Source organism: Amblyomma mixtum, chromosome 2, assembly GCF_055824585.1.
Source record: "Amblyomma mixtum isolate Tamu chromosome 2, ASM5582458v1, whole genome shotgun sequence".
In the NCBI taxonomy this organism is placed as follows: Eukaryota; Metazoa; Arthropoda; class Arachnida; order Ixodida; family Ixodidae; genus Amblyomma; species Amblyomma mixtum.
Window position 1 is genome coordinate 188,304,077 of NC_143013.1, and position 10,195 is coordinate 188,314,271.

The 10,195-nt window shown below is 43.6% G+C and overlaps 1 long non-coding RNA gene across 1 annotated transcript; it reads right to left on the reverse strand.

Annotated features, from left to right (window-relative positions):
- Window positions 1-2,887: 2,887 nt before the first annotated feature.
- LOC149361846 (uncharacterized) lies at window positions 2,888-9,257 on the reverse strand. The gene is made up of 3 exons (XR_016288973.1): window positions 8,955-9,257; window positions 7,968-8,148; window positions 2,888-3,906 (listed from the first exon to the last, which is right to left on the reverse strand). It is a non-coding gene; the product is annotated as an uncharacterized LOC149361846 (long non-coding RNA).
- Window positions 9,258-10,195: the final 938 nt, after the last annotated feature.

A 10,195-nucleotide genomic window follows, 5' to 3' on the forward strand; every position in this document is an offset into this window, starting at 1 on the left:
CATCTTCAAAAGACTCTCGGCTTTCCGCACCATAAGTTGAAAGAAAATCTCCACGATGAGCCTCAAGTCTCTTCGGCGCGATCGCATCCCGTTCAGCTTCCTGCAGGAAGCAGCCAGGACTCGGCGGGCGTCGGCGTCCATGGCTAGGAAATGGTGGTTCACTGGAGCAGCACAAACGCAAAGCAAGCACCACGGCCTTCACCAGAGCGAATGAGCTTTAGGGAACGCGCCCGGTTTTTCAGTGCGAATGAGGGAAACGGGTGTGTCCGGTTTTCTCCAATAAGAGAACCAGGGCAAGATTTCCGGAAATGGGATGTCCAAAATGTCACGTCAGGTAAGGATTACAATTGCTGCACCCTCCTGATAACGTTTTCCTTATCCAGGAAGGCTGGCTAGCAGTGAGTCACGGATATCTGCATGCGTGCGTGTCCTGCGACTTTTCTGCCACCTTTGGTTAACGAATAGCCGGTTGTGTGGTGCGGCTTCTGGAAATTTCGATGAGGTGAATTCGTGACAGGAACTGCTAAGGAGCTTTGCGTTGGCACGTAAAAGCCTCGTACGCGCCACGCTGCACTCCGAAAAATTAATGACACCAGCAATTAGAATTGAAGGTTTCAAAAAAAACTGAGAGAATGTATAGTTATGATCAAATAGTTTTCTTAAACTGCGCTGCATTAACAGACTGCGGCAAATTTAAAATCCAAACCTCTGGCTACGGGATACAAAACTGTCCACGAAGTTACCTCGCTACTTAGATGCCCGCAAGTAGTAATCCATATAGTTGACCTACGTTGTTTGCAGTTCAGAAGACGCAACGGTTGCCTTCCTTGGCTTAATGGTTTTCAAAAACTCCTTTACGGCGTTGCTTTAATTTTAAATATCAGTAGTGTACAATCTGCAATTTGTTTTTTACCTTTTGGCCTCGCATTTGTTTAAATGATCTTGAACATATTTGTGCCTTTCCCTAGTTTTTATTTGATGATCCTATTCGTTTTCTTCGTCTTGGAGCGTTTAAGTTTAGACTGCTTCAGTGAAGTTCCTATGACTAATAATTCTGTTTCCGCTAATCGTTAAGATAGATTTCTGGTTTATTTAAAGCTGTCTCCAAATGACCGAAACATTTGGCACTCAATCTGCCCTTACAAAAATTTTTAGTAACATTCTTTAGAAAGTCTTTCGACAATTGTTAATAGAACCTATCAACATTGAATAGAAAGTCTTTTAAACGCCTTTGTACATTGTAGTAACAACCTATCAACCGTCTTCCGACAATTGGCCACCGATATCCAAAAGACTCAAGTACATAGAAAGTCTTTATACTTCCTATCATCCCCTTATCGAGTTTGTATACACTTCCTACTGACCCCTTACCGACAATGTCTACCAACACCCTATTAACGGTCTTCCGACAATTGGCCACCGTTATCCAAAAGACTCAAGTACATAGAAAGTCTTTATACTTCCTATCATCCCCTTATCGAGTTTGTATACACTTCCTACTGACCCCTTACCGACAATGTCTACCAACACCCTATTGACGGTCTTCCGACAATTGGCCACCGTTATCCAAAAGACTCAAGTACATAGAAAGTCTTTACACTTCTTATCAACCACATACCGACAATGTCTACCAACGCCCTATCAACGGTCTTCCGACAATTGGCCACCGTTATTCAAAAGACTCAAGCACGAAGAAAGTATAATTCCTACATCAACTTTTGGAAAAGTGTATGTTAACTACACAGTACAACACTTTTACCAACATAGTTTTATCACTTCAAAATCATTTTGTGAACACTATCCTGGAGTGCTTAAAGAATAATAGAAGCAAAATGCAAATTATTACATTTATTGTGCACAAGTGTACATACGCGCTACAACACATGCATGATGCATCAAAATATTTTATGGAGAACAATAGAGGAACAGAATATTGCCTTCGGCACGCTTCCCCTCAGTTCCCTCTGAGTAACAATGACTGACACACAGCAATTGAAAAACATAACAGGTTTTAATTCACGATGTTTCGGCTGGAGGACCAGCCTTTTTCGAGTATAGTATAGCATTCGAAACAAAAGCTGTGCGCTTCAAATGCTGTAGTACACTTGAAAACGACTGGCCCTCCAACCAAAACATCGTCAATTAAATCCCGTTAGGTTTTTCTTACATATATACGAGGTGTTTCAGGGAAGACTAAGTAATTTTCAAAAAACAGGTATTTTGAGATGAATGTATGGCTTTTTCAGCATAGTATTACCAGTGTTGGCAGGCACCAGAAAACTTGTGAAGAGTCTTACGTAATAAGCTGGTTAGCTAATTTTTATTAATGAACCTTTTCACTATCAGAAACTTTGTTAAAACATTAAGTTGGGCTAGTTGGTAACGGCTTGAAGGAATCATACTCTTAGCGGTAAGAACACACACAACACCAAGACACACACACACAGGACACCCGCTAGACTTCAACTATCTTTACTGGACACTTGTACGACATAAATATGTATCACTGAGCACATGCAGGTGCCTCGTCATCGGCATCAGGTCTAACTACGCCCTCCCCTCTCCTCCAAGGCATACGGTTGCGCCGATAAACAATCCCTATTTCTGCCAATGCCAGGGAGGGAGTGCTTACACACATGTCACCCGCCTCTTGAATACGAAAGGCCTGGGAGCCGAAAAAAAAGAAAGAAAAATTATCGAAGTCTTTCGTATTCAAGAGGCGGGTGACATGTGTAAGCACTCCCACCCTGGTGTTGGCAGAAAAAGAGATTGTTTATCGGCGCAACCGTATGCCTTGCAGGAGAGGGCAGGGCGTAGTTAGACCTGTTGCAGATGACGAGGCACCTGCGTGTGCTCAGTGATACATATTTATGTTGTACAAGTGTCCAGTAAAGATAGTTGAAGTCTAGCGGGTGTCCTGTGTGTGTGTGTGTCTTGGTGTTGTGTGTGTTTCTTACTGCTAAGAATATGATTCCTTCACTATCAGAGTTAGGCGTCTAGTTGCCATTAGAGATTTGTAGCAGTTACATGCACTGGAGGGGTTTCTTTCCCTGTGTGCTTTCAAAAGCGCATGTATTTTCGCACGATGCAGCCAAATTTTGTCGAGCCACAGCGGCGAAAGTAATCATGTTTTGTACATTCCAGAATCTGATATGACTACTACGAACAACTGGCTAAAAGTCTAACTGCAACCAGTTGCAAACCTGTGTTAGTTAAAAAGTTAATTATCAGAAATTAGTTAACCAGCTTACTAAATACACCTCACCGGCTTTCTGGCGTCTGCTAAGACTGGTAATATTGTGCAGCAAAAGCCATATTTTTGAAAACTACTTATTCTTCCCTGAAACACCTGGTGCATATAAATACTGCTCACTTTCCTGTACAACACAGAAACGAAATAATTTCTTCTGTAACATGAAAGTTCCATGAGCCACATAACAAACCCGTGGAAAAAAACTGCATGCATACACACACATCTCTCCAAAACAGCTAAAAAATCCCACACAGTGAAACAATGCTTACACTGTCTTAAGACCAACATTAAAGGCTGCAAACACTAGCAAATTAAAAGTCAAACAAATGCCAAACATATGCTAAATGTCCCCATGGATGCAGATATTAAGCTATGAGCTGATTTTAATAAAAATGCATCAGCACAGAAATGCTTAAGAGACTTTGTTGGTGCACTATCCTGACACTTGTCCTCAATATCAGGCAGCCTGCTTGTTGTTCATCATCATCATCAGCCTGACTATGCCCACTGCAGGGCAAAGGCCTCTCCCATGCCTCTCCAATTAACCCTGTCGTTACTTGTCTGCATCACCAGTGGAAGAGGTAGCGTCCTAGTGATGAGACGTGTGCACGAACAGGTAGCCTTCTCCATGGCACAATGCAGCAGCAAGAGAACTGCACAAGAAAACATTCAAAGTATACAGTTATAGTAACTTCTAATAGAATCAAACACAGAGCAGCAACAATCAGTTAAATGTGCACTAAAATGCAGCACTCCGAGTGAGTTTGATAAGGCTGCTGAGTAATAGCATAAGCAGCAGTCACAAGACTAGAACTAAATGTAATGCGTCCTTGAACAAGAAAAAGCTATAACATGCTGTTTTGTTCAATTCTGCCCCCACATTCGAAGACTGAATGATATTCACAGGAACTGACATTAACGTGTTACACCTAATAAGGCAGGCTCGAGACAAGGCGGTAGGTGACTATAGGTTCTAGGAACAGTAGGGGAGAGTTATTAGTAGAGTTCGCAGATAGAAATAATTTACGGGTTATGAATAGCTTCTTCCGCTAACGAGCAAACAGGAAGTGGACGTGGAAGAGCCCCAATGGTGAGACTAAACATGAAATAGACTTCATACTGTGTGCACACCCTGGCATCGTAGAGGATGTGGAGGTCCTCAGTAAGGTCCGTTGTAGCGACCACAGAATGGTAAGGTCTCGTGTTAGCTTAGATTTGAAGAGGGAACGGAGGAAACTGGTGAAGCGAAAGGCTATTAACGAGTTAGCATTAAGAGGGAAGGTAGAGGAATTCAGACTGTCGCTGCAAAACAGATTTTCCGCTTTAACTGAAGAAGACGACCGCAGTGTTGAAACAATGAATGATAATCTTACAGCTATCGTTACAGAGTGCGCCGCAGAAGTAGGTGGTAGGATGGTTCGACAGGATACCAGCAAGCTATCTCAGGAGACTAAAGATCTGATTAAGAAACGCCAAAGCATGAGGACTTCTAACTCCACAGACAGGATAGAACTAGCAGATCTATCGAAGTTAATAAATAAGCGCAAGGTAGCCGACATAAGAAAGTTTAACGAGGAGAAAATCGAGCATGCTCTAAGGAACGGAGGTAGCCTAAAATCAGTGAGGAGAAAACTGGGCATAGGTAAAAACCAAATGTATGCGCTAAAAGACAAACAGGGCAATGTCATCAGCAATATGGATAAGATAGTTGAATTAGCCGAAGAATTCTACACAAATCTATACAGTAGCGAATGTAATCATCAAGTTACTGAGGGAGGCAGTCGAGCACAGCAATGGGACATCCTGCCAGTAACGAAGGAGGAAGTAAAGAAAGCCTTAGGAGCAATGCAAAGAGGGAAAGCAGCTGGTGAGGATCAGGTAACAGCAGATTTGTTGAAGTATGGAGGAGAGATTGTGCTACAAAAACTAGCCACCCTGTATACGCAGTGCCTTGTGACCTCGAGAGTACCAGAAGCTTGGAAGAACGCTAACATTATCTTAATTCATAAGAAAGGAGACGTCAAGGACTTGAAGAATTACAGACCAATCAGCTTATTGTCCGTTGCCTACAAAGTATTTACTAAGGTAATCGCTAATAGAGTCAGGAAAACCTTGGACTTTAGTCAACCAAATGATCAGGCAGGCTTTCGTAAAGGATACTCGACAATAGACCACATTCACACTACCAATCAGGTGATAGAAAAATGCGCGGAATATAACCAACCCCTATATATAGCCTTCATTGATTACGAGAAAGCATTTGACTCAGTGGAAACCTCAGCTGTCATGCAGGCATTGCGGAATCAGGGTGTGGAAGAGTGTTATGTGAAAATATTGGAAGATATTTATAACGATTGCACAGCTACTATAGTTCTCCATAAAGTCAGCAATAAAATTCCAATACGGAAAGGTGTCAGGCAGGGAGACATGATCTCGCCAATGCTCTTCAATGCCTGCTTAAAGGAGGTATTCCGGGGACTGGAATGGGAACAGTTAGGGATTAGAGTTAATGGAGAATACCTGAGTAATTTGCGATTCGCTGATGACATTGCCTTGCTAAGCCACTCAGGACAAGAACTGCAAAGCATGATCAACCAGTTAGACAGGCAGAGCAGAACGGTGGGGCTAAGAATTAACATGCAGAAAACCAAAGTAATGTTCAACAGCCTAGCAAGGGAACAGCAGTTCGCAATTGGTAGCGAGGTGCTGGAAGTAGTAAGAGAATATGTCTACTTAGGGCAGGTAGTGACCGCAGATCCGGATCATGAGAGGGAAATAACTAGAAGAATAAGAATGGGGTGGAGCGCATATAGCAGATTCTCTCAGATCATGATTGGTAGCTTACCAATATCCCTGAAGAGAAAAGTATACAACAGCTGTATCCTACCGGTACTCACCTATGGGGCAGAAACGTGAAGGCTAACAAAGAGGGTTCAGCTTAAGTTAAGAACAACGCAGCGAGCTATGGAAAGGAAAATGATAGGTGTAACGTTAAGAGATCGGAAGAGGGCGGAGTGGGTGAGGGAACAAACGCGGGTTAATGACATCTTAGTTGAAATCAAGAAGAAGAAATGGGCTTGGGCAGGGCATGTAATGCGAAGGCAAGATAACCACTGGTCCTTAAGGGTAACGGAGTGGATTCCAAGAGAAAGCAAACGCAGCAGGGGACGGCAGAAAGTTAGGTGGTCGGATGAGATTAAGAAGTTTGCGGGGATACAGTGGCGGCAAGTGACAAAGGACAGGGTTAATTGGAGAGACATGGGAGAGGCCTTTGCCCTGCAGTGGGTGTAGTCAGGCTGATGATGATGATGACCAAATTAGGCTACCACGAAGAGATATTTAGCCATTCCAGTCATATGAAGATAACATGCAGGCCATAAAATATAAAAATTATTTTGTGTTTCTGATTTGTCTGCACAAAAATTCAGGCAGCTTTTGTTTTCAAAAGTGATGGCACAAAGACATTGCAATATAATGCACATGTTGCTGTAGATAATGTATCATTTGGAGCTATACCAGGTGTTAGGGGAAAATGTATGAACAAAGAGTACAAAGGTGAGCAAGTTCGTCAGGGCAAGAGTGGCACACTCTAAAGCAAATGAATCAAAATATTAAGGCACACACTGCGTCAGATACAATACTTGTAAGTAAAGCTGCATATAACTACAAGCGATAAAAGCCTCAGAAATGTGCCCCTAAGGGAGCAGCTGGACTGGTAGTTTTTTATTTGTCCCGCAGCACATCCCTCTAGTGCTGAGGCCTGCTCATATCTGTTTAAGTTAAGAATACAAGGGAAACAAGCAAACAAGTGTTCCAAAGAAGATAAAAATGTGCACTTAGGTTGTTCTTTAGGAAATTACCTGTCACTAATTGCAGCAATAAATACCTCGAGAAAGAAAATAAGTTATTTACACAGCTTATTACAAACCTTGATGGCACGGGAGAAAGGCAACATCAAATGCATCGGTTCAAGTAAAGCCAGGGGTCTTGTTAAGGTCACAGCAATATTTGTTGACTTAGGCTCAGCTAGTGTAATGCAATCTGTAACTGAACGTCGGCATGAATAAAAAAAACAATGCACCAATACTCAATTCCAAATGCATTTCAACTGTACAGTGCAGTCAGTTGTGACAAAGGGAGTGTGAAAGAAAACCTCAGCAATGCTCATGACATCGAATAAGCACCTTTCTTCTGTACAGCTAAAATATAAGCTTTGCAGGGTTTCATGTAATGCAAGGATAACCTGGTAAGGTATCAATTATTGATGCTAGCAACAAATATGCTTCTAAAGCAGAGTGCTCCACTTGAACGCCAATATTCAATTATGCATTGCCCGTTAGGCCATGCCTATCACATCACTGGTTCACTTCAAACATGCCATACCTTGTAAGAGGTAGGTACTGCTGAAGTAAACCTATAAAATTTATTTCCTGCTTTTAGACTGCTGTATAAAGGTCATGAAGCAGATAATTGTTTTAATTTGGTCTATACAGTGGTCAAGATTTCCAAGCACGAGAGGCATGAGGGAAAAAACTATAGAAAGCATTTCACACTATAACACAATGCACTTGACTAGGGGAGTGCTTTCATGACGCCCGCAATATCTTTTCCCTTTCTCTTGGTCCTCTATTAAAAGAAAAAAAAACGAAAGAGAGAGGGAGCCTGGACCAGAAGATTTTTGGCAGGCTAAAAAAGACAAGGAAAATATACCCACTTGTCTACCTATCCTTTTACAAGTGGCACATGCTTGATATCCAGTGTCAATGGCTGATAGGCTGAACCAGCAGGTCTTGATGTCATTTGCCTCTGGTTGAGGTAGCATTGGCTCGATGACAGATGAAAGCTGGTGCAAAAGTAGCGTGATGATACCGGTGGAGCAGCTGTACAGGGTTTGACTGCGGGTGCATTTGAAGAAAGGCTGCATTAGAGCCATGCTTTCATAAACATCACAGAAGCCACATCCCATTAAAACCTCTAGCTGTTCAGTCCAATGTGTTCATGAGTGGAGGCTAATTATTAATTACCTATGCCTCCAATAGTTAGCAAAAAAATGGTTTACAAAGCTTGTCATACTTTTCTTAAAGCTATTATTCGCGAATCACGTTATACTTCTATCGCTTCAGACTGAAAATGGGGGAATGACATAAATGTAGTGAACGTAAAAAAATAAAATGACAACAAACCTTCCATTGTGCGATTACCTCAGCTGCACTGCAATGGAATGGTTCTGCTATTTTTAATCGTCGTTTCGTTGACCAGAACTATCAAGAAACACAGCACTTGATGTGACTACGACGTAGAACGGGCAATTGTCCTTATCCAGTAAACACTCAGGCAGCAGAATCAAAAGACGCACGCCGCTACAAGCACTTTTCGTTCTTATGGTCTCCTTTTCACGCGCTGCTCCTGTTCAGTCGGAATAACGAATCAAGCAGCACCCCATAGTTCTCGGCGTGCAACCAAATTCTATCACATAACTCCTGCGCCGAGGAGCTGACGCAAACAGCGTGAGGCGGCGGGTTAAAAGTTGCATAGTTGGCAAGCGAGCGTGTCAGAACACCTTCTCTCTGCAAACGATCGCGTGGTGCCCGCATTTTGCACCTCACTGCGAACAAGACGTGAAGACCAACCCAAATGCATTCGCAGCCCTCAATCATACCCCCGACACATCGCAGAAGTCATTTTCCAGTTCTGTACTTACATTTGTCAACGTTCACGGCAAGCCGTTTCTTCTATCGGGCATCGGGCGCCGGCCGCTCTCGGCGTGGTTGCGTGCAGTACGTCAGAGCAGTTTTTGAGCACTGCGTGCGCGTAAGAACGTCTTCCGCAGCACTGGAGCCATTTGTCACCTTCCGAGTTCAGTCACACTACCACAACACTAACGAGGCCGCACATTTAACACAAACAAACTGAAGAAACGCACCCACATCACAACCGTCGCACCCCGCCAACAAAGAGTCGTTTCAGCGTCCTAAAAAAGATAGTGTAGCGCGCGGCCAACATGAGACTCGCAATCCGCCGTCAGCGAACGGAAAGGTGGCGCTAATGTCGCCTAACTTTACACGCGTTAAAAAAAGAATTGATAAAGCCCTTTTTGCCACAAACTTGTTGCATTAAACGACAAAATATTTTGTTTCAATTACAAAGTCAGCAAATTGGAATGATTGCGGTGAAAAAATGCGACTACTCACAAGCATCTGTTTCTGGCGGCGCTGCGAACGAAAGCTTGGAAAACCGGGCAGCATGCCGGGCAGCTACAGGCGACGCATCTGGGGCCAGGAAAGCCGCAGCCGCTGCACGGCTGCACTGTCTGCCTAGTTCTAAGGCTATAACTCAGCTCCCCGTAACTGCGTCGCAGAATAAGGAATGATGATGATGTTGCGAAACGCTACTGGTTTCGGTTTTTATTTTCGCATATTGTGTGGCTTAGCGTACTCTACACAGCTTGGCTCATGCGATTTAGTGTGCGTGTGTGTACCTAGGGAACACGAGCGTTCGCACGCCGCTCTAGCGTGACGCGCGAAACTTTCAAGGCTGCGCTGCAGCATCGCCTCTGTTTTGTGTGTGTTTATATCACGTCATTGGACACCTTGCACGCTCTTTGCTCGAGCGAGCCCCGCCGACAGTCGCGCTACCGTAGTCTTTTTGTGTGCTTCCTTGATTGCTTTTTGCCTCTGCCTTATGCGGTCCTCGGCTCGGCCTCACGTCCGCTAATGGCAGTAAGAAAAGGCGAAGACTGAACACATGCTTTCGCGCGTCTACTCCGTATGACTACGTTAAAACCCAACACTTTATTCCAGGATTCCTTAGTCATTGCATTACGGGAAGATAGAAAATACAGCTCTCACCACGTTTTCCCTCGCCACAGCTTCGTACCGTGTTTGCGTTGAAGGAGATGCAAGTGAAGATGCGGAAGAGGCACTGCGCCTGTGTTTTAGCGGT